General features: G+C 50.7%; 1 non-coding gene across 1 annotated transcript; it reads right to left on the minus strand.

The window, feature by feature from the left end:
- Nucleotides 1–15,336: 15,336 nt before the first annotated feature.
- TRNAA-UGC (transfer RNA alanine (anticodon UGC)) lies at nucleotides 15,337–15,408 on the minus strand. Its single transcript has one exon. It is a non-coding gene; the product is annotated as a tRNA-Ala (tRNA).
- Nucleotides 15,409–27,101: the final 11,693 nt, after the last annotated feature.

The raw sequence follows: 27,101 nt of genomic DNA on the forward strand, positions 1-27,101 counted from the left end.
CAGTACTCATTACTTGGAAGATGTGCCTTGCATCGGTAAACAGCAAAAATACGTGCATCATTTCCATCATTCAATGCTTCATGGATTCATAACTGGTGAACAAAGAAAACTAGGCAGCTTTTTCTAGGCACTCATGACTGGCTCTCTAAGCAGTACAAAGGGGCTACCGTGGTTCGAGGTGCTGTCTCGAATGCTACAGCAGTTGGCTTTGTTCCCCCGCAATGGGTGCGTCTAAGGGGCCAGTGTCGTACATGACGCTAAGGTGGTGACGTGCCAGGCACCATGGGTACGGGAAAGTTTCGTGTAGAAGTACATTGGTTCTGAAAAGTCACTGAGTTTGCTTTATGTGGTGAATTAATTGCTGTAATTGCAATATACGTAAACAGTCAAGACTGCTCAAGGCTAATTCGCAGCACTCGAATAAATTTTATCACGTGATCTGCTGACTGAACTTTAATAAATATTAGAGACTTTTAGCAGAGCGGGCCATCGGCCAGCGGAGTGGAGCGGACGAGAGAGGGCGCCAGTGCGCATGCGCAGAACGCTCAGGCGGCCAGCGGGTTTGCGGCGCAACCCGCTCGCCGGGCCTTCCCAGCGGAAAGTGCCCAGCGAGTGAGCGTCATCTAGGACTAACATGGCGGCCTCCAGTGCGAACGTTGGCGCGTCGGCTTCATCGAGCACGGACGCGGCGCAAGCACGCCTGCAAGCAAAGAAGCAGCGCAAACGTTTTAGCACGCAAGAAGATATTTGCCTTCTGCGGGATGTGGCCGCGAAAAGGCCATTCGGGGACGAGCTCAAGTGGGCGAGTTACGGCGTGAGGCTTCGGCTTGACTTGACCATCACAGTGCCAAAGGAGGGAATGGGGAGGGGAGCGCTGCGCGGTAACTGCCTCCTTGTTCAGGGGCACACCGAAACTGAGCTGTGCAGGGAATGGAAGAAAAGAGAGACAGAGGAGAAGATGGAGAGAGCGGGGAAAGAGAGAGAGGAGCGGATGGGGGTCTGCTTTGGAGAGAGGGGCAGGGAAGGAGGCAAGGAAGAAGGCAGTCGGGCACACATCGATCTGTACCTGCGATGCGGGAGCCCGTTTGGGCGCGCATCCACCATGCGAGTCTCCCCACGGCCGGTCACGAGTTGGCGCGCGCGCTCTTTCATACGGCCTTCGCATTCGCCGCGGAAGCAATGCGAGTTTTTCTCCGAGAGTGACACCGCCCGCCGCCGCTAGAGGCGCGACGGCCCTACCGCTGGCTCCACGCCTGCAGCTGCGGCGGCGAATGGCTTTTGCCTGGTTTCGCGCTGTAGCCCGTTGGTTCATAATGAGCGCAGCACCGAAATCAAAGAAAGCAAAATGCTGATGCTTAAACTGCGTATATTCAACACAACCCACTTGTGCACAGGTTCTTCGTCACAAACTTTGCTCGATGAAAGCATTTAAAATAAGGAATCACTCTCACATTTCTCAGAACTATGTAGAGCATTTGTGGTTTTAAATACAGAAGGAAGTACTCTGATCACTTCCTCGCGTATGTCTCATGGTCTGTGATTAAATGAGAAGTTAATGCTAAGAGGAAAAGAATGAAATCTTGGAGAACGAAAGTGTCGCACTCGTTCCATAAAAAAAGGTTCTTTATCGAGGAAAATATTCTCTACGACGCGTGAGCCGTAAATCCGAGAGCGCCGTAGCTGGTGGCCTGAGACGATACTTGTAAGGTTGAAAGTCAGACTCATGTACACCAACGTTGAACTGCCAAATAAACTGATTGCTGGGAGATGTATATAGTACTCGATTTCGCCAATATCGCTTTTCGCACGTCCTGAATGTACTTATTTTCACCCTCATATAGATCACAACTTCCTTAAATTAGAGGCCTGTATCGATAGCTCAAAAGAATGCTAATTACTAATGTGCGCGCAACTGTCAAGAAGAACTGTAATGCATTGTTCCGTGCTCGAAGACAATCGCACGCGGCATTTCTGCTTTTATTGTAAAATGAGAGGCCATCAGATTTCTCTGGAATGACTGTAGCCGCGAACAAGTCTCTCTTCATGCTCAAAATTGTTGTAAGCGTATTAGGCGTCTAATGTTTCAAGTGCCTTGTCACCTTTAAATTTTGTTTTGCCGCTGCGCCGCCTGTTTGAGGACACGAGTTCGCCCAATAAACAATTTTCGACTTGGACGCAAGCTTCCTTGTCGTCATTCTGGCCTGACTAACGCTAACAGAACGTAACAGAAGCAACCAGTACAAGCTGCGTATGCTGCCACAGATATTGACGCGTACTGAGTATTGCAATTTCAGAGAGTATGTATGTCCAGTGATTGACTTCAGCTACCATAAAGAGCGCCATTTTTTGTTGTCCACGTATATTCAACCTGCGGCGTGTCCTGAAGCTGCCTAAAAAAAAATTGGTTTAAATATCTTTGCGAAAGATCTCAGATTATGCAGTTGAATGCCCAGTGCCCTTTATTCTCTTAAATTCGGTGACTTTTATTAAGATGTAAGCATCGCAAATGTTAATTTTTATTTCCTTGCATTGTAATCTAAGCCAGCTGGTATAACGCGCATTGCTGTGAGTTTTAGTGGAGCTCCGTTAGGTTGCTTAAAACTTTTTTTTGGGGTGCTACATTGTTTCCTGAGTGACGTGATGAAAGTTCGTGCCCTCAGGAGTTTTATCGAAAGCGATGACGAGGCTACAGAAATGCAGGAGAATATGCAAAGCTTTTATAGTCATCGCCTCTCAGATAAGTCTATTCGCTCGTAAAGGCCGATTTTATTGACAGAACGCAGTTCCGAACTAATTTTGCTTTGCTGGCAGTTAGTTCATGTTTGCAGTTACTGTCAACTACTGACTGAATTTTTTCGCCAAACTTCAAAATTCTGTTCCAAGAGAAGATCTTGGACGGCGCGTGAGTGCAACGTGCTCTGCTCCTGCGGCCCAGGGTTGGGTTCTGTCTATACCCGTTCGTTTCGTGAATGACATGATGTTTTCCTGGGGAGCACCATGACTTCTTGCTAACGCCGACGTTGTGCAAAATTAAAGCAGCTCCGCTTGAAGTTTCAGGAGCTATATTTACGCTGTAGAATCATTTACTCTTTAAAACTTGCCATCCAAGTATTATATGCCGCATATCATTCTACACGCTCATAAAGAACCTGCAGGAAGACGAACTATGTAAGCCGATAGCCTTGCTTTTTAGCCAAATATAAGGGTAGAGCGCGTTAAAGTCCGTGATCGAAGCAGTACGTTCAACCATACACAGTCGGGCTAAAGGAGAGAGCGCGCAATCGTTAATCCGTTGTTTCAGATTTCTCCCATGGCAAAGGGGCTGACTACGCGGTCTTTGCGTCAAGAGGTAAAATATAAAGGCTTGACGGTTACCACTGACACAGGCCGAACTGGGAGCGAGCGCGCGTTATTCTCCTTCCGCGTGAACGGCCGTCTCAGCGGCGGAGCGGTGGGGCAGTGGCGGCCCCACCAAGGTGCGGCGGGAGGCGGAAACAGACCCCATTGCGAAGGATGTAAGAAGAGAAGCGCGCGCTCCCCTCGAGACCGGCTGTGGCCTGCCTCGGCCGGGTTATCCGCCTTTTTCACGACGCGACTATAGAGGCTAGAAGGTTTGATATAACGCGACTGCGCATGCGCCCGTCCCCTGGCGGCGGTGTCGCGAAACATATTGGAAGGGTCGCGCGCCACTCGAGAACGGCCGTGGAAGTGTAAACAAACCGGCTTCCTACGCGGGGTGCGTTGCTGCAGCCGTCGGGCGTTCAGTGCGGCGCATTTGGCAATGCCTACGACATGTGTTGCATACAGCTGCATTTCCCAATATGTAAAGGGAAGCAAACTCGGATTTTTTTCGCTTTCTGAACGCTTCCCGGAACCGCTTTCAACGCGAAGCGTGGATAAAAGCCGTTCGCCCGTTCGACGATCGTGGCCTTCATTGGGCACCGTCAAGCACGTCAAGACTGTGCGGGAATCACTTTGTGACAGGTGCGGACGAGGTGCTGTGGTTGAATGCGTGTGCAGTCCATCACGAAATGTTTTATTGATGGGCAGGAAGGCCTCGAATGTCACCGCGGCACCCAGACTTCATTCCGATGCTTTTTGCTTTCTCAAGCAAGAAGGCCAAATGGGTGAGTGCTGTTAGCCGCTTTCAACGCGCGGTGGAGCGGACAACGAAAAAGCACTTACGAGAGCATTCACGCATGGTGCTACAATTTTGTCGTTATCTCCTAAGGAAATTTTCTTGTTTATGCCACTACATCTTGGCCAATACCCCCATGTGGGTATGTGCCATGTATTAAGAGGCAGAAGAAGCAGAAGGTGCGTTATGCGTGTGTTCGCATCATATCCATGATGAAAAGTTCTGCGTGGTTTCGTCGAAATGCTCATTGCGCGCTCCTCGCGCACGTCTTTATGGACGCGCATGCTTGTTTAACCTATGCAGCGGTGTGCTGCGGGAAAATAAAGTAAAATGCTAGCAGAGCTGCCATGGTTCTAGTGCGCTTGTGCTTTTATCGCTCGTGTAGCTATTCGGAAGCGCTTGAGCACAGTGATTGCTTGTGAAAACTTGGTTTGGTTTAGTGGGGTTTTAACTTGCCAAAGCAATTCAGGCTATGAGGGACGCCGTAGGGGAGGGCTCCGGAAATTTCGACCACCTGGGGTTCTTTAACGTGCACTGACATCGCACAGTAAACGGACCTCTAGAATTTTGCCTCCATCGAAATTCTGCCGCCGCGGCCGGGATCGAACCCGCGTCTTTCGGGCCAGCAGCCGAGCGCCATAACCACTCAGCCACCGCGGCGGGATTGTGAAAACTGTTGTCCCCAGTCGTTTTCTGTGCTATGGCGTGCACGATGTGGTATCCACCTTTCATGGATGGTAGTCATATACAGCGGAAAACGCCATTCTCACTGGTCGGGGGTATTTCATTGAACGTTATGTTCCGAATGTAGCCTTCATCTTTGAAGCGGCGGCCCTTGTTCAGCTGGCGATCGCATCGCATGCCGCATGATCGGAGATACTGAAGAATTTGCTCTTCGGTGTGCTCAGCAGCCTGCCTCGGACTTCGCACACAGCCACCAGGTGCTGCCCATGACACGGCATCGTTGACAGATTCCTACAAAGCGTGCTCCGCAGCGGCACTCACTCCGGCCGGGTTGGGCGCACAGTACCCTTCCAATGAGCTTCCAGCGCTGTACGCGAAGTGGCAGCACAGGAACACGAAAAAAGCCCGTCCAGAATCACGTGACGCCCGCTCGGCTCCATTGGCCCTTTGTCGCTGCCCTATCCCGGCGTCGGCGGGCGTCGACGATTTTATCTGTTCCGCCAGAACCCGACGATTTGGCAAAAACGTCCTCTTCAGAGGCAAAAAAGCGCTCCGCTGCCGTCGACGCGGACGAATCGCCCGGAGAAACGCTCCATGCGGGCCACGCTTAACAGTGCTTGCGCTTAACCGCTAACCAACGTATTCAGGGGCGGCACCTATGGGAGCCACTGAACCGCCCCACACACACACTCACTGAATAAAAAAAAAGAAAACCTGTGGCGAGGCTCGGAATCGAACCAGTGCCTTTGGCGTTATGGGTGGAGACTACCACTCCGCCACTACGGCCTTTTTGTCTTTATTGTATAGAAATAGTGCTGAAAAGAAAAGTCTAAGCACGCTCATGCCACAAAACACTACGCAACATTACCCCGGCATGATCCCTCCTTCCAAAACATCAAAAGACTGGGATGTACACACATCCATCCAGATAGGGGAGCCAGCTAGGCGGCTCTTGCAGGGCAGCATATACTCCGCCACTACGGCTCAAGCTTTGAGCATGAATAAAAGCGCATCTGGTGAATGCACTCTTCCGATGCAGAAGTCTCCGCGATTTCGCTACGGATATCCTGGCCTAAGAGCTAGGTCATCAGTAATTTTTTCTTAACTGCCTTGTATCTTGTCTCCCGTCCCTAATAAACGATTTACGTTAAGTAGTTCGAAGTTGACTGGAACAGCCGGGAACGTTTCGCCGGGCGAGCGTACGAAGACACAAGTGCTCTTTATACTACGAACTGCCTTGTACGATCACCGACCATCGTGCCTTCATAGTTTTTCATCGACCGTGGCGATCATGTGACCAGCCTGAACAGTCTCCGTCAAAGGTTAACTAGCACTTGAAGCGGCACTTGGAGTTGCTCTACTGTTCGGCGCTTGTAAATCGAGGCGCATCAAAAACAAAACCACGGGGCACGCAAAGCTCATAGACGCGAAGCGCCATAAAAAACCGGAACTCTCCTGGCCGCCTGTGGCGCCATCAAGCATCGGTTTTCTTTGCTTCCAACATACAGATTGTCTTTGGTCCGTCTTCCTTGTGTGATAAAAGTGAGCTATCGGTTTCAAAAAAAAAACTTATTTCAATATTGAACCGCGCAACCTTCTTTTGTCAGCCTCAGAGATTCGTGACTCCATGGAGTAAGGAAAATTCCTCCAATGTGGCGTCTCTTGTCTTATGACGTCATCACGCTTGTACTTGCGAGATTGGCCTAGTGGTGGCGATACCTATATTTTGGTTGTTGCTGTTTTCTACCTTACAAGAGCTTTTTTTTTCAGTCAGAGTGGGGTTTTTGTGATCAGGAGCTGGTATTCTAACGATACAAGCCAACTTCAATTTCTCCTCAGTGTCCCTTTAAGGACGCGTGGGTTGAGCTGCACGGGGACTTCTTCGTGGCCACACGTGCTAGAGGTCGCAGCGCACCCGAATAGATCGGGTGTATTTACGTAGTGCCCTCGTCCTGCAGTTAAGGTCTTGCGAGGTTGTCTCCTTTCCGGCCGGTGCCGGGACGCTCAGTGATCACATTCTTGTCGTGGTTTGCCTGAGGAGCGCTGCGGGTCGTGTTGGTGGCGCTGCTATTTGGCGAATGGACGTCTCCCTCGTAGAAGACGAATTGAGCGTTCGCGGCATCCGCGAATATTTGTCGGAGTCCATTGCTCGGATCGTCGAGTTCACTCCCTCGACGTGGTTTGACCTCAAGACTCCTGTGCGCGATTGCTTAGTCGAAACATGTCGAGCAAAGCGCGCACGGAGGACCGCGGCTCTCAGTGACTTGCTGTGTCGAATGCGTATAATGAAGCGAGCAGGTGAACTGCCCTTCACGATGCACGAGGACTTGGACACGCTTCGCGTGTGGTACCACTGCGTACTGGAGAAGGGAACCCAGGCCTCCTGTACGGCAGCGAGCCTACACATGCCGGCGCAGGCTGCCGCAGATCTTAGGCATGCCAACAGCCTTCCCCTTAAGAGTGAGCGACCGGCCCGTATCGATAGCGTCACCATGCCAGAAGGTGCGGTCTGTGATCAGGCCAACGATATTGAGCGCGTTTTCCGCGAGCACTTTGCGGAATGTTTTGTTTCGCAGGGTCAGTGTGAGTGGGATGGGTTTGAAGCAGCGGTAGACGCCTTTTGCGCCACCCTCCCCAACCTACCCGATGACGCGGAACCGGCACTTTGTGCTCCCGCGTCAAAGGAGGAAGTCTTCGCAGTCCTGGGTTTAGTATGGGCCGTGCTTCTGCACCGGGACCAGACGGCCTGGTCACCGGTTTCTACTACGTCTTTTTCGATGTGCTGGTCGACTTCCTTACGCGCCGAGTGAACGCTTTCTTTCAGGAAGGAGTTAAGCCGCCGTCCTTTGCCAAGGGCCGAATTGTGTTAGTCCCGAAGCAGGAAAAGACGTCGTCATGCCCTGCGGCGTGGCGGCCGATAACCCTGCTGAACACGGACTATAAACTAGTGGCGTCGCTCATGGCTAGTCGCTTGCGGCCCTTTTTGCCGAGCCTCGTTAGCCTCTACCAGTCCTGCGCTGTGCCAGGCCGCTCGGTCTTCGCGTCACTCACGCTCACGCGCGATTTGTTCGCGTACGCACACGCGAAGGGGACTAACGGGGTTTTCGTCTCGGCAGACCAAGCGAAGGCGTTTGACAGGGTGGAATATCCTTACCTGTTTTACGTCCTGAGGTGCTTTGAGCGCTATTGTACTCCGACCTCACAGCCGACCTATTCTTAAATGGTGGTGTGACCGCTTCCTTTCCAGTAACGCGTGGCGTGCACCATGGATTCCCTCTTTCTCCGGCGTTGTTTGTCTTGTTTTTCGACCCCCTGCTGCGCAGCGTTGCCTCCAACGAACGCATTCGCGGCTTTCCACTGACAGGACACCAAACGATCGTCGTATCGGCCAATGCCGACGACATTTCAATCTTCGTCCGGGACACCCGGAGATTTGAGGGTTTTCCTGGCCACGTTTCAGGTTTACGCGGCGCTGTCTGGCGCCGAGTTCAATGCCAGGAAGAGCCGGGCGCTACGTTTTGGGACCTTCTGCGATCCCCTTCCGGTGCCTATTCCTTTCATGGACGGGGTCCGGGTGCTGGGGGTCCTTTTCGAACAGGCCGGAGTTTTGTCACAGACGTGGGGAGAGGTTGTTGAGCGCACGAAAACTGCGCTAGCAACGGCAGCTCAGTTTGACCTCTCTACGGAGGCAAAGATAGCCGTGGTGAAGAGCCGCGCGCGCCTTTGCCCACTATGTTGCACGCGTGGCAGTGATGCCGCGCCGTACTGCGAGTCGGCTAGCGTTCCTCGTGGGCGTTTTTCTATGGGATGATGGTACGGCGCAGGTAGCTCGGCGCCTTTGCCAGCGGCCCCCTTCACGGGGAGGATTCGGGCTGCCCTGTGTAGCTACAGTAGCGCAGGCTTTCGAAGCCAAATTTGCAACCGCGCTGGTAGGAAATGTGTCGTATCTGGGGCGTTCGCTCATGCTTTATTGGATGAGCACGGCACGTCGTGATTTCACCCCGGATCGACATACAGGCCCGCAAGAAGAGAGGTCTTTGGCCTTCAGCAGAGCAGCAGCGGGGTTTAAGCTGTCTGTAGCCTGTGATCTACCGGAGGTTTACCTGAGCGAGGTGCCTGCATCGAGATGGTCGCTTGCGCTCGCCTTGGTCTCGACGACCAGCGGCGCACCGCGGTACGCAGGTGGCGTACGTGGTGTACAAGCCGCCTCTCTCCTGAGGTCCGCGACTTTGAGTGGAGGAGGAGTTGGGGCGTCGTCCCCACGGGAGAACTACTCGCATCGTGGGGCGTTGTGCCCAATGTCCAGTGCGCGCAACGTGGAACACAAGAAACGGCGAGCCATATTTTCTTCATGTGCCCCGTCGCGCGGGCAATGTGGTGATTGGTTTACCGCATGTTTTCTGTTCCTGCAGGCCAGGTGTCCGCCAACCACGCAGCCAGTTTGGCAAACTTGTTTTTGTCTGCGCCGTGTTTGTATTGCGGCGTCGGCGCCGTCTGACCATAGCCTGGCGGCAGCCGCCGAGGGCAATGTACCCAGCGTTGCGGACTCTACGTCTCCTCATCAGACAATACCTGTCTGACAGGCTTGCAGCGGATGGGGAGGCGCTGTTCCTGCGGCGCTGGCACACCCGCTTCTTTGTCGTTCGGGAGGGCCGACTAGCTATGCGAATGCTAGGGTAGTAGCTGGACCGCCCCCTCCTCTTTTCTGAATGTTGTTTAATTAGATTGTGGTTTGTTTATAGCTGTCCTTTAGGGTTGGCGCTGGTAGTGTTCCACCCCCTCCTCCCCTCCCCCGGGGGGAGGGTTGATTCTTTTGTACAGTGCCGCTCCATTTTAACAGAACCTATTAATGTTAAATAGGTATTGTTTACCTTTTTTGACCACCCGATGTTTAGTTGATTAGCCTGTTAAACTCGTGGTCATGTACAGACGGGGTTGGATTGTGTAGATTTCGTTTTAGAGTGTCAAAAACTTCCCTTTACACATCTACGCTATTAACGTCATGTCTACTTGTGAAGGTCAATGTATCCGGTAGCCTTGGCTTCCGTACTTTTGTAAAAAATTTTTTTATCCAATCACGATATTTATGTAGAACGCCGCGCCCTGTGTGCGGCGACGCCAAAGAAAGAAAGAAAAGAATAATAAGTGCGGTTTAATGAATTCAACGTTCGGTGAGTTCCGCGCTCCTGCGTCCAGCTTGGCAGGTGGCACTTATACTTGGCAACCATTCAACGTTGCGCCCTGTTGGTGCGGTCTTCAAACGTAAGTGTTATGGTAACTGAAACATGTATGCAATAGTTCATTGAACAACATATATGCAATGGTCTAAAGAGAAGAAATAAAAGAAAATGGATCCATAAGCTTCGTTTTTAAGAGTGGGATGTGACAGCGTTGCCAAAGGGTCCACGGAGTGCCATCGCCCGTTCGGTGCGATGCCTTGCCCGTTGCGCAATTTAAGGAAAGGAAAATTACGCCCGTGTCGTATCTCGGTGGACACCCGAACCGCGCCGTAAGGAAAGGAATATTTCCGACGCTCGGTGCCAACTACTTCTATTACGACACCGACGGCTTTCGACCGAACGAGCTGTATACGTTGTCGCGTAAAAAGCAGAAAGAAACACAAAATTGCAGAAAAAGAAGAAAAATGCAGAGCGAAAGAGGACACGCAAGGAAGGGCTTTTGCAGTTCCCCTCATTAGCAGACTGAAAAGTGCAATCTTGTAATTCTTTGTCAGCGCTAATGCATGGAGCCCATCTCTCTCTCTCTCACTACCACGACGTACCTGATGGAAGGATGGAAAAAAAATTGCTGGTGGCTTAGCTCTGGTTAACCGTGGTCAAAAGCGAAAAAGCTGCATCTCCTTGGCTGCGTTTGGGGTCGAGCGACTGCCGGTTTTGAACTTCAATTTTCCTTCACTTACGGCGTGGTTTGGGTGTCCATCGAGATATGTGAGACAGGCGTAATTTCATTTCCTTAAAACCAATTTTCATATCATTTGCCTTCTCTTACGGGTGCGGTTCGGGTGTCGGTCTCCACGGCAGGCGTCGCATCGATCACGCCTAGTGTTCCGCTGAACGCATCAAAGTGCACCGGCATTTTATGAAGAACACACTTTCTGACCTGCGCATGCGATGCCGGCAGACGCTTTCCCGCTTGACCGGAGGTCAAGGTCAGAGGTCAAGGCTCAAGGGTCAAGCTCAAAGGTCAAAGACGGGACAGTTGGGGTAACAGCCGCTGGTGTCGCTGCTGTAGCTGACGTCACGTGTCTCACCTTACAACCACCAGTTATGCTCATGGCTTGACGTCTACCTACATTCAAGGCGAAACTTTCGGCCACCGTGACCTCTAGCTATATTCACGGTCAAACTTGCGGCCCCTTTGACGGCTCGAAAAGTTGGCGTAGTTAAGCTTTTCACTTGAAAACTCTGCGACAAATTTAAAGTGTTCTCGACCCTTACGGGTCACTGGGCGCCGCGGTCGATCGTTGGTCCAGCATGCCGCACTTGACCGCTGCTATCGTGGCTCGGCGTACGACAAATCGTTGCTCGTCCTAACTGGCCGGCATGTGTCCCACTGTGTCACACTCGGGTGTTCTATTCTAGGCTCTAAGTCTTCCTTATGGCAGGCGCATGTGACATGCAGTAGTGTAGGTTTACCTGGCACCACGGTCATTCGTCTACGTATTCTGTAGGGAAAATATGGTGTAGTTTGTGCAGGTGCGGGTACGTATCGGTGTGTAGTCTGCGACAGCCTAGCACCTCCTCTTTGGTAAGCCCTTTGTGTGAGACTGGGTAGCGTTTCCGCTGACCCCTGTAATGATCGAGCATGTCTGAGTACGTGGGGTTAACAGGGTCAAAGGTGCCCGTGGTGCAAAGGGTTGAGTCTGCTCGGTTGACATACCCTCGAGCTGACTCGTCTGCTGCCACGTTGCCCCCCAACCCCTCATGTATCGGAACCCACATTATATTTAGTGTTTATGCGTCTTGTCGTCGTGTGTAGAATATGATTGGCGATGCTGTCGATTCTGGCTCTTGTGTGGTTTCTGGATTCTTCTTTGGAGTCCGTCAGTATAGTGAGGTTTTGTCCTGTTGCGTTGCCGTGCGATATTGCCAAGGCAATGGCCGCTTCTTCAGATGCCTCTATGTTTGAGTTGTTTATTGTTGCGCTAGTTATTTCATTTATTGTATGGTATATCGTTGCGCTCGACGTACCTGAAAGCGCGACTCATGCGTTCACTGCCCCAGGGAGCCAGTTATGCGCCTTTACATTGCTTTCGAAGAAAATTTGATTGGTTTTGAAAATTGGTTTTGCGGAAAGGGAATAGCGCAGTAAGTGTCTCGCATATATCGGTGGGCATCCGAGCCGCGCCGTAAGGAAGGGATAAACGTGGTTTGGGTGAAGGTCGTTCAAGGTCATTCTCTCGCCTACTCCGTGACTGCTTTACTTAGCGTAGTGAAGATTTCGGTTTAAAAAATTCGGTGCCGTTTAGCTAATCCTGAACCTGGCTAGACAGCAAAAGCTGTGGTGTATCGGGCAAGTAGGTGCGGCTTCGTGTTTTTAACGTTGAGTGCGTTCCGCACACTGGATAGTTACCCCGCGCGGTGGCGCAGTGGTTAAGCCACTAGTCTACTGAGCCGGAGTACGCGGGTTCGAACCCGACCGCGGCGGCCGCCGCGTTTCGATGGAGGCGAACCGCAATCGAGGGCACTTGGGTTTGCTTACGTGGAGGAATGCGAAATCATGTGCTTTGAGGAAAGGAAAGACCGCAGTAGCTATCAGATGTCGACATCTCGATGGACACCTCAACACCGCGAAAGCACCACCTCTGGCTCTGGGAAGGTCAAATTTAGCGACATGCGAAGAGCGGCTTTACCTAGCATAGTGAAGCTTTCGGGTAGAAAGGAAACATAACGAGAGGAGACTCGGCTGAAACTGGCCTCAGGAAGCACATCATGACCACGCAAGCCGCTTGGTATTTTCTCCGAAAGCCAGAAGAGGAAAGCGTGAAATAAATGTTCTTATTCAAGCGTACAAACTTTTTGGTGCTACAGATGATCGATGTGCTCAAAACATTAGACAATCCACACACACGAGAGAAACATAAGGAGCGCTGTACGTGGATTGTCTAATGCTTTGCGCACATTGATCATCTGTGGTATTATCATGCACTGCTAGGCCCAACAGAAGTGTTATTAAAGTTCTTGGTGCTAACAACGCCATAGTTTTAACTTATATATGAATATGTAAGGTATTCGGAAACGTTTCCGGCGCTTTTTTTTTCATCGACGAGCCTTTCGAAGCCATAGAATGCCATAGCTATGGCCAGGCCGGATAGCCAGTCGTCTGCACTGTTGCACCAAAACACTTTTCGCGCGTTGAACAACACGTGAGGCACGTTTTAAAGCAGTGCTGTTTGAAGAAAAAATACACAAAATTTAGCACAGGCTATTGTTGTTTTCAAATCGCAGTCAGCTGTTCACACACGGCGTATGGCGCACGGTGCCTTGTGGGCGGTTTGTTACGCTAGACGAAGCGTTCATTTTTACTACGCTGACCTTTCAGCAGGGCTGGTTTCAGAAAGCCGCGAAAGAGAGACGAGCGCGGAGCAACAAAGATTGCACGGAAGGATCAGCTCCTGAGGTTCGGCGCCATGGCACCCGCAGCACAATGCGCAGCTGCCGGCAGGAGGAATGTTGGGAAAAAGCTCCTCGAGGAGCAGACAGCCCGAGACAGCCGCCGCATCGGCACTCCCATCAATTGTGGATGCAATCACCGTGGAGCATGGTTTACAGGAGTATGTTGGCTTTGGCCCACCATTTACTGGAATGTGGAAAGAGAGGGTGTAGGCGCAAAGCTGGCAGAGCGCGCTTCTCGCGTAGAAAAAGAATTTCGTTTTTCTGTGCCTTTTTCTTCGGTCACAGCATTAAGGATAATCGCGTTTTCGAAATTTTGAAAAATAATATGTCTTTTATTAACAACTGGCTAGCGATATCTATTTCAACTGAATTCCTAGCTATGATAGCTAAAAGTTACATTACCAGGAATTAGTTGTAGCCGTCTACAGCTGACATTATTCACCTGTGTTAAGATGTACTCCAACACAAGTAATATTGTGCTGCTGAAACCATCGCGATGTCTCTAAAGCCTATATTTTAAAATTTTTATTGGTCTTCAGTGAAACAGGCAATTTTTAGTTCGTCTATAAATCAACATATGTGTGTGACAAAATGGTTGGTGAAGTAAATAAATAAAATAGATCAGGGGACAAGTACCTAATAGGCAATATGAGTTTAAAAAAAAGATGAAACAAGATGGATTGTAAAATAAAAATAGAGAGGCTTTAACAAAAGAAAAGGAACAGAAGAATGCGTTGTACTTCAGAATACCCTAGTGTATCTGGCTCATAGTTTTGCATTCAGTAGCGAAGGTTACGTTACCGAGTGCTGGCTGGCCAGATTGGGGGAGTTCGGCTTGGTCAGTGATCTGGTTCATCTTCTTTACGAGTTTTTAAGGGCTTGGTCCGTACCCTGGTGTTGGAATATTTCAAACACTAGGTGTTTGTATTTTGTGGTCTTTGGACATTTCCATGTCAGGAGTAGTCTTTCCTTTCTTCAATAACTCTATAATTTAGTCACAGATGTTTTGTGCAGGTTTTCCGCATTTGCAAAAGTTGCGGTAAGTTTTGTTGGATCTTAAGAGGTAGTACGGAAATATACGGTATACAGTGATTGTCTCGCTTGTGTATTGTTTTGTAGGGTAGTGCGGCGGTATGAGGGCAATATTTCTTATCCACTGATATGTGGTTGTTCGCTCTCCATGTGTAGGTAAATAGTCGACCAATTTTTGTGCATCTTCTTATGTATTTGTTATTCAATGAACTGTTTCGTTGCTGGTGTATATGTTGAGTGGCGTGCCTTAATTTGTGGTTTCTTAACCGGCCATCGTGCCACCGTTGCACGTCCTGTTCGTCATCGGCCTGTTGGAAAGCAGTGGACTACACAATCACCAGTTTAAAAATTTAACTATACCTCTTGTCAAAAATTTGTTTTCACCGTAAATGGTCGGCAAGGCATGGCGCCCCCCCCCCCCCCCTTTATGCAAGCTTTTGTCAAACTTTAAATCGCCCGTTTAGAACTTCTATCATACATTTATTACTTAGTAATGTAGACATATATACCATTAGAAAAGAAAACTTGCGTCAAGCTCCTCTAAGTGGGGTGATGACGATAGCGGGCGGCCGTGTTTTAGGGTTAGAGTGGGTTTAACATGGATCCTTCCTCCATGGCGTCGCGAGAGCAGGAAATTGGGAGCGAGAAAGAACAGTAAAATAATAAAACGAGGATGAGTGTGAGGATATTAGGGGAAGGCGAGCGAGGAAAATGCGACTCAGGGTACTTTTCATCCTTTGGCCGCAGCCACCCCGGACACTAAACTTAAACGGGTTGAGCGGAGTGTGTATCCATTCTGTTTACTCGTGGCTCATGGTATTCGAGAAAAAAAAAGCGGCGGTCTCGTGGAGGTGCCGGGGATCGAACCCGGGGCCTTTCACATGCAAAGCGATCGCTCTACCACTGAGCTACACCCCCGCTCTGCTTCCATCGGCGATTAAGTGTACAACTTCGCAGGTACCGCAGTAGGCCGTTCGTTTGCAAGCATTACGTCTACTGTGCAACACCAGATCGGAAGCTGGAAAGTCGAACAGGAGCTCCGGCCCGCCTCTCTCTCTCTCTCTCTCTCTCTCTCTACCTGCCTCGCACGAGCACACATACGAGATTATAATGCCCACGAAACTTAGACAATAAAGTAGCAGCTGTTAGCCCAATGTGGACTGACGCTGTCAAGTTAAAGCCCTTCGAGGGTTAAACACACAAGCACACACACAGCTTATGATGGATATGCACGCACTAGAAGAAACAAAACGATTATTAATTAGTTACAGCTGAAGTGTACACGAAAAGTAAAGACTACCGTAGAAAATCAACGGGGAACGCTTTGACGATAGCAAAAACGTGAACAGAAACAAAAGTACGCGTGTGCCGTCAGTATACGCTACTGACAGCCCGACTCGGGCTGACGCTGTCAAACGAATCATCTCTATTAAAGGGGTTGTGAAAAGAAAATGAAGCCGCCCGGTTGTAATTTTCTTTGATTCAATAAATATTAGACAAGCCGATTCCGAAATATTTCAGCGCAATATTGAGTCTGAATTTAATAAAGCCCGTTGGAAATCGTTGCCTTTTTGCGGTCGTAAAACGACCATGCAACGCCGTCGGGTGACATAAACACTACCCAACTACGTCATCTTAACACGCTTAGAAACTTAGATATATCTTTCAGTTTCGTAATAGATCCATATGAAAGTTAGAAAGCAAAAAAAAAGTGTGGCATATATTTGCACACGGAATTTTACTCGGCAAAGAACAGCACGTTATCCTAGATCGATCATTGACCTGGGACCAGTTTCGGTTTTGGTTACGCTTCTCCGGCCTCCCTGGGGTCTTTCGATTACATGAACTCGATAGCGGGGGGTTCATTCAGGGCGTAGAGTTGAGCAAGGCCGGCCAAACTTACGACTCTCCGTTAACATGCGCTCGATACGAGTGGGTCGACTCTCTGGCGCGCCCTGCGAGGTGCGACTACACGCGTTGTCAACCGGCGCCCGCTTCGGTCCTCACCTGCAAAAAAAGTGTTTTCGAAAACCTAAGCGTGAATGATTATGTGTATTTTCGGAGGGGTCTGCTTGTCAACGCACCCTGTGGGCGGAGTGGAAGGGTCGAGTCCAGTCAAACACGACTCGCGGCGTTTGCACCAACCAAATAACCAGTTTGTGACCAGACAGCTCAATCCGACCCAGACCTTCGGCTGCTCGCTACAATAGCTCGCTGCTCTTTGTGTCGTGGCAGCTCTAGGCTGTGGTTTTCAGCGTGTTATCAGCGTTTCAGTGCACGCCATGCCAACTGTGTGCCTCGGATTCCTGGAATGCCATAATTGCAGTACTCACTGAAATGAAGTATAGTCTGTAATGAAGCTTCTTGTATTTGAAGCTCTTCCGATATATCGTATACTAACGCATGAATGCTTTTGTTCAAAATTCAGGTCTTTATACTCGGCAGGAGTTGTTGCCAATCGATGAAAATTACCATGTCAAAGGTTTTGGAAGTGCACAGACGTGTACACAGTTTGCACCGCCGTCGCAGTGACCGCCATGCTTGGGATCAGAAGTGCGGCGAAAACCTGGGCGCTTTTCTTATCCACTTATCGCCCCCTGTTTTGGCCTACACTGAGGAAGCGAAGATGTCCGCTCAAAGATGGCGCCCATGACGTCACATGCAAGCCATCTATTGTCAACCGGAAATTGTCACGTTAAGTTCTGCGCTCAATGGCGGCGTTGCATGCGAGAGCTTTATTGTCCCATGCTTCTTCAAATACGCTATAAAAAGTGGATTCGGCACTCTCACCCTGATTAGAGGCATCATAGTATATCTGAATAATATTCCGGATTGTCAAGCAGATGGAAACACACTAAACTCTTTTGACTCAAGTACTGAGATGTCATCTTTAAAACATAGTCGATGTGCTGAGGACGGATCTTTGGGAAAATAATGTAACGAGAAAGTAAGGAGAAAATGCACGACTCACTGGCCAGTACTCATTACTTGGAAGATGTGCCTTGCATCGGTAAACAGAAAAAATACGTGCATCATTTCCATCATTCAATGCTTCATGGATTCATAACTGGTGAACAAAGAAAACTAGGCAGCTTTTTCTAGGCACTCATGACTGGCTCTGTAAGCAGTACAAAGGGGCTACCGTGGTTCAAGGTGCTGTCTCGAATGCTACAGCAGTTGGCTTTGTTCCCCCGCAATGGGTGCGTCTAAGGGGCCAGTGTCGTACATGACGCTAAGGTGGTGACGTGCCAGGCACCATGGGTACGGGAAAGTTTCGTGTAGAAGTACATTGGTTCTGAAAAGTCACTGAGTTTGCTTTATGTGGTGAATTAATTGCTGTAATTGCAATATACGTAAACAGTCAAGACTGCTCAAGGCTAATTCGCAGCACTCGAATAAATTTTATCACGTGATCTGCTGACTGAACTTTAATAAATATTAGAGACTTTTAGCAGAGCGGGCCAGCGGCCAGCGGAGTGGAGCGGACGAGAGAGGGCGCCAGTGCGCATGCGCAGAACGCTCAGGCGGCCAGCGGGTTTGCGGCGCAACCCGCTCGCCCGGCCTTCCCAGCGGAAAGTGCCCAGCGAGTGAGCGTCATCTAGGACTAACATGGCGGCCTCCAGTGCGAACGTTGGCGCGTCGGCTTCATCGAGCACGGACGCGGCGCAAGCACGCCTGCAAGCAAAGAAGCAGCGCAAACGTTTTAGCACGCAAGAAGATATTTGCCTTCTGCGGGATGTGGCCGCGAAAAGGCCATTCGGGGACGAGCTCAAGTGGGCGAGTTACGGCGTGAGGCTTCGGCTTGTCTTGACCATCACAGTGCCAAAGGAGGGAATGGGGAGGGGAGCGCTGCGCGGTAACTGCCTCCTTGTTCAGGGGCACACCGAAACTGAGCTGTGCAGGGAATGGAAGAAAAAAGAGACAGAGGAGAAGATGGAGAGAGCGGGGAAAGAGAGAGAGGAGCGGATGGGGGTCTGCTTTGGAGAGAGGGGCAGGGAAGGAGGCAAGGAAGAAGGCAGTCGGGCACACATCGATCTGTACCTGCGATGCGGGAGCCCGTTTGGGCGCGCATCCACCATGCGAGTCTCCCCACGGCCGGTCACGAGTTGGCGCGCGCGCTCTTTCATACGGCCTTCGCATTCGCCGCGGAAGCAATGCGAGTTTTTCTCCGAGAGTGACACCGCCCGCCGCCGCTAGAGGCGCGACGGCCCTACCGCTGGCTCCACGCCTGCAGCTGCGGCGGCGAATGGCTTTTGCCTGGTTTCGCGCTGTAGCCCGTTGGTTCATAATGAGCGCAGCACCGAAATCAAAGAAAGCAAAATGCTGATGCTTAAACTGCGTATATTCAACACAATCCACTTGTGCACAGGTTCTTCGTCACAAACTTTGCTCGATGAAAGCATTTAAAATAAGGAATCACTCTCACATTTCTCAGAACTATGTAGAGCATTTGTGGTTTTAAATACAGAAGGAAATACTCTGATCACTTCCTCGCGTATGTCTCATGGTCTGTGATTAAATGACAAGTTAATGCTAAGAGGAAAAGAATGAAATCTTGGAGAACGAAAGTGTCGCACTCGTTCCATAAAAAAAGGTTCTATATCGAGGAAAATATTCTCTACGACGCGTGAGCCGTAAATCTGAGAGCGCCGTAGCTGGTGGCCTGAGACGATACTTGTAAGGTTGAAAGTCAGACTCATGTACACCAACGTTGAACTGCCAAATAAACTGATTGCTGGGAGATGTATATAGTACTCGATTTCGCCAATATCGCTTTTCGCACGTCCTGAATGTACTTATTTTCACCCTCATATAGATCACAACTTCCTTAAATTAGAGGCCTGTATCGATAGCTCAAAAGAATGCTAATTACTAATGTGCGCGCAACAGTCAAGAAGAACTGTAATGCATTGTTCCGTGCTCGAAGACAATCGCACGCGGCATTTCTGCTTTTATTGTAAAACGAGAGGCCATCAGATTTCTCTGGAATGACTGTAGCCGCGAACAAGTCTCTCTTCATGCTCAAAATTGTTGTAAGCGTATTAGGCGTCTAATGTTTCAAGTGCCTTGTCACCTTTAAATTTTGTTTTGTCGCTGCGCCGCCTGTTTGAGGACACGAGTTCGCCCAATAAACAATTTTCGACTTGGACGCAAGCTTCCTTGTCGTCATTCTGGCCTGACTAACGCTAACAGAACGTAACAGAAGCAACCAGTACAAGCTGCGTATGCTGCCACAGAGATTGACGCGTACTGAGTATTGCAATTTCAGAGAGTATGTATGTCCAGTGATTGACTTCAGCTACCATAAAGAGCGCCATTTTTTGTTGTCCACGTATATTCAACCTGCGGCGTGTCCTGAAGCTGCCTAAAAAAAATTGGTTTAAATATCTTTGCGAAAGATCTCAGATTATGCAGTTGAATGCCCAGTGCCCTTTAGTCTCTTAAATTCGGTGACTTTTATTAAGATGTAAGCATCGCAAATGTTAATTTTTATTTCCTTGCATTGTAATCTAAGCCAGCTGGTATAACGCGCATTGCTGTGAGTTTTAGTGGAGCTCCGTTAGGTTGCTTAAAACTTCTTTTTGGGGTGCTACTTTGTTTCCTGAGTGACGTGATGAAAGTTCGTGCCCTCAGGAGTTTTATCGCAAGCGATGACGAGGCTACAGAAATGCAGGAGAATATGCAAAGCTTTTATAGTCATCGCCTCTCAGATAAGTCTATTCGCTCGTAAAGGCCGATTTTATTGACAGAACGCAGTTCCGAACTAATTTTGCTTTGCTGGCAGTTAGTTCATGTTTGCAGTTACTGTCAACTACTGACTGAATTTTTTCGCCAAACTTCAAAATTCTGTTCCAAGAGAAGATCTTGGACGGCGCGTGCGTGCAACGTGCTCTGCTCCTGCGGCCCAGGGTTGGGTTCCGTCTATACCCGTTCGTTTCGTGAATGACATGATGTTTTCCGGGGGAGCACCATGAATTCTTGCTAACGCCGCTGTTGTGCAAAATTAAAGCAGCTCCGCTTGAAGTTTCAGGAGCTATATTTACGCTGTAGAATCATTTACTCTTTAAAACTTGCCATCCAAGTATTATATGCCGCATATCATTCTACACGCTCATAAAGAACCTGCAGGAAGACGAACTATGTAAGCCGATAGCCTTGCTTTTTAGCCAAATATAAGGGTAGAGCGCGTTAAAGTCCGTGCTCGAAGCAGTACGTTCAACCATACACAGTCGGGCTAAAGGAGAGAGCGCGCAATCGTTAATCCGTTGTTTCAGATTTCTCCCATGGCAAACGGGCTGACTACGTGGTCTTTGCGTAAAGAGGTAAAATATAAAGGCTTGACGGTTACCACTGACACAGGCCGAACTGGGAGCGAGCGCGCGTTATTCTCCTTCCGCGTGAACGGCCGTCTCAGCGGCAGAGCGGTGGGGCAGTGGCGGCCCCACCAAGGTGCGGCGGGAGGCGGAAACAGACCCCATTGCGAAGGATGTAAGAAGAGAAGCGCGCGCTCCCCTCGAGACCGGCTGTGGTCTCCCTCGGCCGGGTTATCCGTCTTTTTCACGACGCGACTATAGAGGCTAGAAGGTTTGATATAACGCGACTGCGCATGCGCCCATCCCCTGGCGGCGGTGTCGCGAAACATATTGGAAGGGTCGCGCGCCACTCGAGAACGGCCGTGGAAGTGTAAACAAACCGGCTTCCTACGCGGGGTGCGTTGCTGCAGCCGTCAGGCGTTCAGTGCGACGCATTTGGCAATGCCTACGACATGTGTTGCATACAGCTGCATTGCCCAATATGTAAAGGGAAGCAAACTCGGATTTTTTTCGCTTTCTGAACGCTTCCCGGAACCGCCTTCAACGCGAAGCGTGGATAAAAGCCGTTCGCCGGCTCGACGATCGTGGCCTCCATTGGGCGCCGTCAAGCACGTCAAGAATGTGCGGGAATCACTTTGTGACAGGTGCGGACGAGGTACTGTGGTTAAATGCGTGTGCAGTCCATCACGAAATGTTTTATTAATGGGCAGGAAGGCCTCGAATGTCACCGCGGCACCCAGACTTCATTCCGATGCTTTTTGCTTTCTCAAGCAAGAAGGCCAAATGGGCAAGTGCTGTGAGCCGCTTTCAACGCGCGGTGGAGCGGACAACGAAAAAGAACTTACGAGAGCATTCACGCATGGTGCTACAATTTTGTCGTAATCTCCTAAGGAAATTTCCTTGTTTATGCCACTAAATCTTGGCCAATACCCCCATGTGGGTATGTGCCATGTATTAAGAGGCAGAAGAAGCAGAAGGTGCGTTATGCGTGTGTTCGCATCATATCCATGATGAAAAGTTCTGCGTGGTTTCGTCGGAATGGCTCATTGTGCGCTCCTCGCGCACGTCTTTATGGACGCGCATGCTTGTTTAACCTATGCAGCGGTGTGCTGCGGGAAAATAAAGTAAAATGCTAGCAGAGCTGCCATGTTGCTAGTGCGCTTGTGCTTTTATCGCTCGTGTAGCTATTAGGAAGCGCTTGAGCACAATGATTGCTTGTGAAAACTTGGTTTGGTTTAGTGGGGTTTTAACTTGCCAAAGCGATTCAGGCTATGAGGGACGCCGTAGGGGAGGGCTCCGGAAATTTCGACCACCTGGGGTTCTTTAACGTGCACTGACATCGCACAGTAAACGGACCTCTAGAATTTTGCCTCCATCGAAATTTTGCCGCCGCGGCCGGGATCGAACCCGCGTCTTTCGGGCCAGCAGCCGAGCGCCATAACCACTCAGCCACCGCGGCGGGATTGTGAAAACTGTGGTCCCCAGTCGTTTTCTGTGCTATGGTGTGCACGATGTGGTATCCACCTTTCATGGATGGTAGTCATATACAGCGGAAAACGCCATTCTCACTGGTCGGGGGTATTTCATTGAACGTTATGTTCCGAATGTAGCCTTCATCTTTGAAGCGGCGGCCCTTGTTCAGCTGGCGATCGCATCGCATGCCGCATGATCGGAGATACTGAAGAATTTACTCTTCGGTGGGCTCAGCAGCCTGCCTCGGACTTCGCACACAGCCACCAGGTGCTGCCCAGGACACGCAATCGTTGACAGATTCCTACAAAACGTGCTCCGCAGCGGCACTCACTCCGGCCGGGTTGGGCGCACAGTACCCTTCCAATGAGCTTCCAGCGCTGTACGCGAAGTGGCAGCACAGGAACATGAAAAAAGCCCGTCCAGAATCACGTGACGCCCGCTCGGCTCCATTGGCCCTTTGTCGCTGCCCTATCCCGGCGTCGGCGGGCGTCGACGATTTTATCTGTTCCGCCAGAACCCGACGATTTGGCAAAAACGTCCTCTTCAGAGGCAAAAAAGCGCTCCGCTGCCGTCGACGCGGACGAATCGCCCGGAGAAACGCTCCATGCGGGCCACGCTTAACAGTGCTTGCGCTTAACCGCTAACCAACGTATTCAGGGGCGGCACCTATGGGAGCCACTGAACCGCCCCACACACACACTCACTGAATAAAAAAAAAGAAAACCTGTGGCGAGGCTCGGAATCGAACCTGTGCCTTTGGCGTTATGGGTGGAGACTACCACTCCGCCACTACGGCCTTTTTGTCTTTATTGTATAGAAATAGTGCTGAAAAGAAAAGTCTAAGCACGCTCATGCCACAAAACACTAGGCCACATTACCCCGGCATGATCCCTCCTTCCAAAACATCAAAAGACTGGGATGTACACACATCCATCCAGATAGGGGAGCCAGCTAGGCGGCTCTTGCAGGGCAGCATATACTCCGCCACTACGGCTCAAGCTTTGAGCATGAATAAAAGCGCATCTGGTGAATGCACTCTTCCGATGCAGAAGTCTCCGCGATTTCGCTACGGATATCCTGGCCTAAGAGCTAGGCCATCAGCAATTTTTTCTTAACTGCCTTGTATCTTGTCTCCCGTCCCTAATAAACGATTTACGTTAAGTAGTTCGAAGTTGACTGGAACAGCCGGGAACGTTTCGCCGGGCGAGCGTAGGAAGACGAAGTGCTCTGTATACTACGAACTGCCTTGTACGATCACCGACCATCGTGCCTTCATAGTTTTTCATCGACCGTGGCGATCATGTGACCAGCCTGAACAGTCTCCGTCAAAGGTTAACTAGCACTTGAAGCGGCACTTGGAGTTGCTCTACTGTTCGGCGCTTGTAAATCGAGGCGCATCAAAAACAAAACCACGGGGCACGCAAAGCTCATAGACGCGAAGCGCCATAAAAAACTGGAACTCTTCTGGCCGCCTGTGGCGCCACCAAGCATCGGTTTTCTTTGCTTCCAACATTCAGATTGTCTTTGGTCCGTCTTCCTTGTGTGATAAAAGTAAGCTATCGGTTTCAAAAAAAAAAACTTAATTCAATATTGAACCGCGCAACCTTCTTTCGTCAGCCTCAGAGATTCGTGACTCCATGGAGTAAGGAAAATTCCTCCAAGGTGGCGTCTCTTGTCCTATGACATCATCACGCTTGTACTTGCGAGATTGGCCTAGTGGTGGCGATACCTGTATTTTGGTTGTAGCTGTTTTCTACCTTTCAAGAGCTTTTTTTTTCATTCAGAGTGGGGTTTTTGTGATCAGGAGCTGGTATTGTAACGATACAAGCCAACTTCAATTTCTCCTCAGTGTCCCTTTAAGGACGCGTGGGTTGAGCTGCACGGGGACTTCTTCGTGGCCACACGTACTAGAGGTCGCAGCGCACCCGAATTGATCGGGTGTATTTACGTAGTGCCCTCGTCCTGCAGTTAAGGTCTTGCGAGGTTGTCTTCTTTCCGGCCGGTGTCGGGACGCTCAGTAATCACATTCTTGTCGTGGTTTGCCTGAGGAGCGCTCCGGGTCGTGTTGGTGGCGCTGCTATTTGGCGAATGGACGTCTCCCTCGTAGAAGACGAATTGAGCGTTCGCGGCATCCGCGAATATTTATCGGATTCCATTGCTCGGATCGTCGAGTTCACTCCCTCGACGTGGTTTGACCTCAAGACTCGTGTGCGCGATTGCTTAGTCGAAACATGTCGAGCAAAGCGCGCACGGAGGACCGCGGCTCTCAGTGACTTGCTGTGTCGAATGCGTATAATGAAGCGAGCAGGTGAACTGCCCTTCACGATGCACGAGTACTTGGACACGCTTCGCGTGTGGTACCACTGCGTACTGGAGAAGGGAACCCAGGCCTCCTGTACGGCAGCGAGCCTACACATGCCGGCGCAGGCTGCCGCAGATCTTAGGCATGCCAACAGCCTTCGCCTTAAGAGTGAGCGACCGGCCCGTATCGATAGCCTCACCATGCCAGACGGTGCGGTCTGTGATCAGGCCAACGATATTGAGCGCGTTTTCTGCGAGCACTTTGCGGTATGTTTTGTTTTGCAGGGTCAGTGTGAGTGGGATGGGTTTGAAGCAGCGGTAGACGCCTTTTGCGCCACCCTCCCCAACCTACCCGATGACGCGGAACCGGCACTTTGTGCTCCCGCGTCAAAGGAGGAAGCCTTCGCAGTCCTGGGTTTAGTATGGGCCGTGCATCTGCACCGGGACCAGACGGCCTGGTCGCCGGTTTCTACTACGTCTTTTTCGATGTGCTGTTCGACTTCCTTACGCGCCGAGTGAACGCTTTCTTTCAGGAAGGAGTTAAGCCGCCGTCCTTTGCCAAGGGCCGAATTGTGTTAGTCCCGAAGCAGGAAAAGACGTCGTCATACCCTGCGGCGTGGCGGCCGATAACCCTGCTGAACACGGACTATAAACTAGTGGCGTCGCTCATGGCTAGTCGCTTGCGGCCCTTTTTGCCGAGCCTCGGTAGCCTCTACCAGTCCTGCGCTGTGCCATGCCGCTCGGTCTTCGCGTCACTCACGCTCACGCGCGATATGTTCGCGTACGCACACGCGAAGGGGACTAACGGGGTTTTCGTCTCGACAGACCAAGCGAAGGCGTTTGACAGGGTGGAATATCCTTACCTGTTTTACGTCCTGAGGTGCTTTGAGCGCTATTGTACTCCGACCTCACGGCCGACCTATTCTTAAATGGTGGTGTGACCGCCTCCTTTCCGGTAACGCGTGGCGTGCACCATGGATTCCCTCTTTCTCCGGCGTTGTTTGTCTTGTTTTTCGACCCCCTGCTGCGCAGCGTTGCCTCCAACGAACGCATTCGCGGCTTTCCACTGACAGGACACCAAACGATCGTCGTATCGGCCTATGCCGACGACATTTCAATCTTCGTCCGGGACACCCGGAGATTTGAGGGTTTTCCTGGCCACGTTTCAGGTTTACGCGGCGCTGTCTGGCGCCGAGCTCAATGCCAGGAAGAGCCGGGCGCTACGTTTTGGGACCTTCTGCGATCCCCTCCCGGTGCCTATTCCTTTCATGAACGGGGTCCGGGTGCTGGGGGTCCTTTTCGAACAGGCCGGAGTTTTGTCACACACGTGGGGAGAGGTTGTTGAGCGCACGAAAACTGCGCTATCAACGGCAGCTCAGTTTGACCTCTCTACGGAGGCAAAGATAGCCGTGGTGAAGAGCCGCGCGCGCCCTTGCCCACTATGTTGCACGCGTGGCAGTGATGCCGCGCCGTACTGCGAGTCGGCTAGCGTTCCTCGTGGGCGTTTTTCTATGGGATGATGGTACGGCGCAGGTAGCTCGGCGCCTTTGCCAGCGGCCCCCTTCACGGGGAGGATTCGGGCTGCCCTGTGTAGCTACAGTAGCGCAGGCTGTCGAAGCCAAATTTGCAACCGCGCTGGTAGGAAATGTGTCGTATCTGGGGCGTTCGCTCATGCTTTATTGGAGTTGGGGCGTCGTCCCCACGGGAGAACTACTCGCATCGTGGGGCGTTGTGCCCAATGTCCAGTGCGCGCAACGTGGAACACAAGAAACGGCGAGCCATATTTTCTTCATGTGCCCCGTCACGCGGGCAATGTGGTGATTGGTTTATCGCATGTTTTCTGTTCGTGCAGGCCAGGTGTCCGCCAACCACGCAGCCAGTTTGGCAAACTTGTTTTTGTGTGCGCCGTGTTTGTATTGCGGCGTCGGCGCCGTCTGACCGTAGCCTGGCGGCAGCCGTCGAGGGCAATGTACCCAGCGTTGCGGACTCTACGTCTCCTCTTCAGACAATACCTGTCTGACAGGCTTGCAGCGGATGGGGAGGCGCTGTTCCTGCGGCGCTGGCACACCCGTTTCTTTGTCGTTCGGAAGGGCCGACTAGCTATGCCGATGCTAGGGTAGTAGCTAGACCGCCCCCTCCTCTTTTCTGAATGTTGTTTAATTAGATTGTGGTTTGTTTATAGCTGTCCTTTAGGGTTGGCGCTGGTAGTGTTCCACCCCCTCCTCCCCTCCCCCGGGGGGAGGGTTGATTTTTTTGTACAGTGCCGCTCCATTTTAATTAATGTTAAATAGATATTGTTTACCTTTTTTGACCACCCGATGTTTAGTTGATTAGCCTGTTACACTCGTTGTGGTCATGTACAGACGGGGTTGGATTGTGTAGATTTCGTTTTAGAGTGTCAAAAACTTCCCTTTACACATCTACGCTATTAACGTCATGTCTACTTGTGAAGGTCAATGTATCCGGTAGCCTTGGCTTGCGTACTTCTGTAAAAAATTTTTTTTCCAATCACGATATCTATGC

Source organism: Amblyomma americanum, chromosome 1 (genome assembly GCF_052857255.1).
Source record: "Amblyomma americanum isolate KBUSLIRL-KWMA chromosome 1, ASM5285725v1, whole genome shotgun sequence".
Taxonomy (NCBI): domain Eukaryota; kingdom Metazoa; phylum Arthropoda; class Arachnida; order Ixodida; family Ixodidae; genus Amblyomma; species Amblyomma americanum.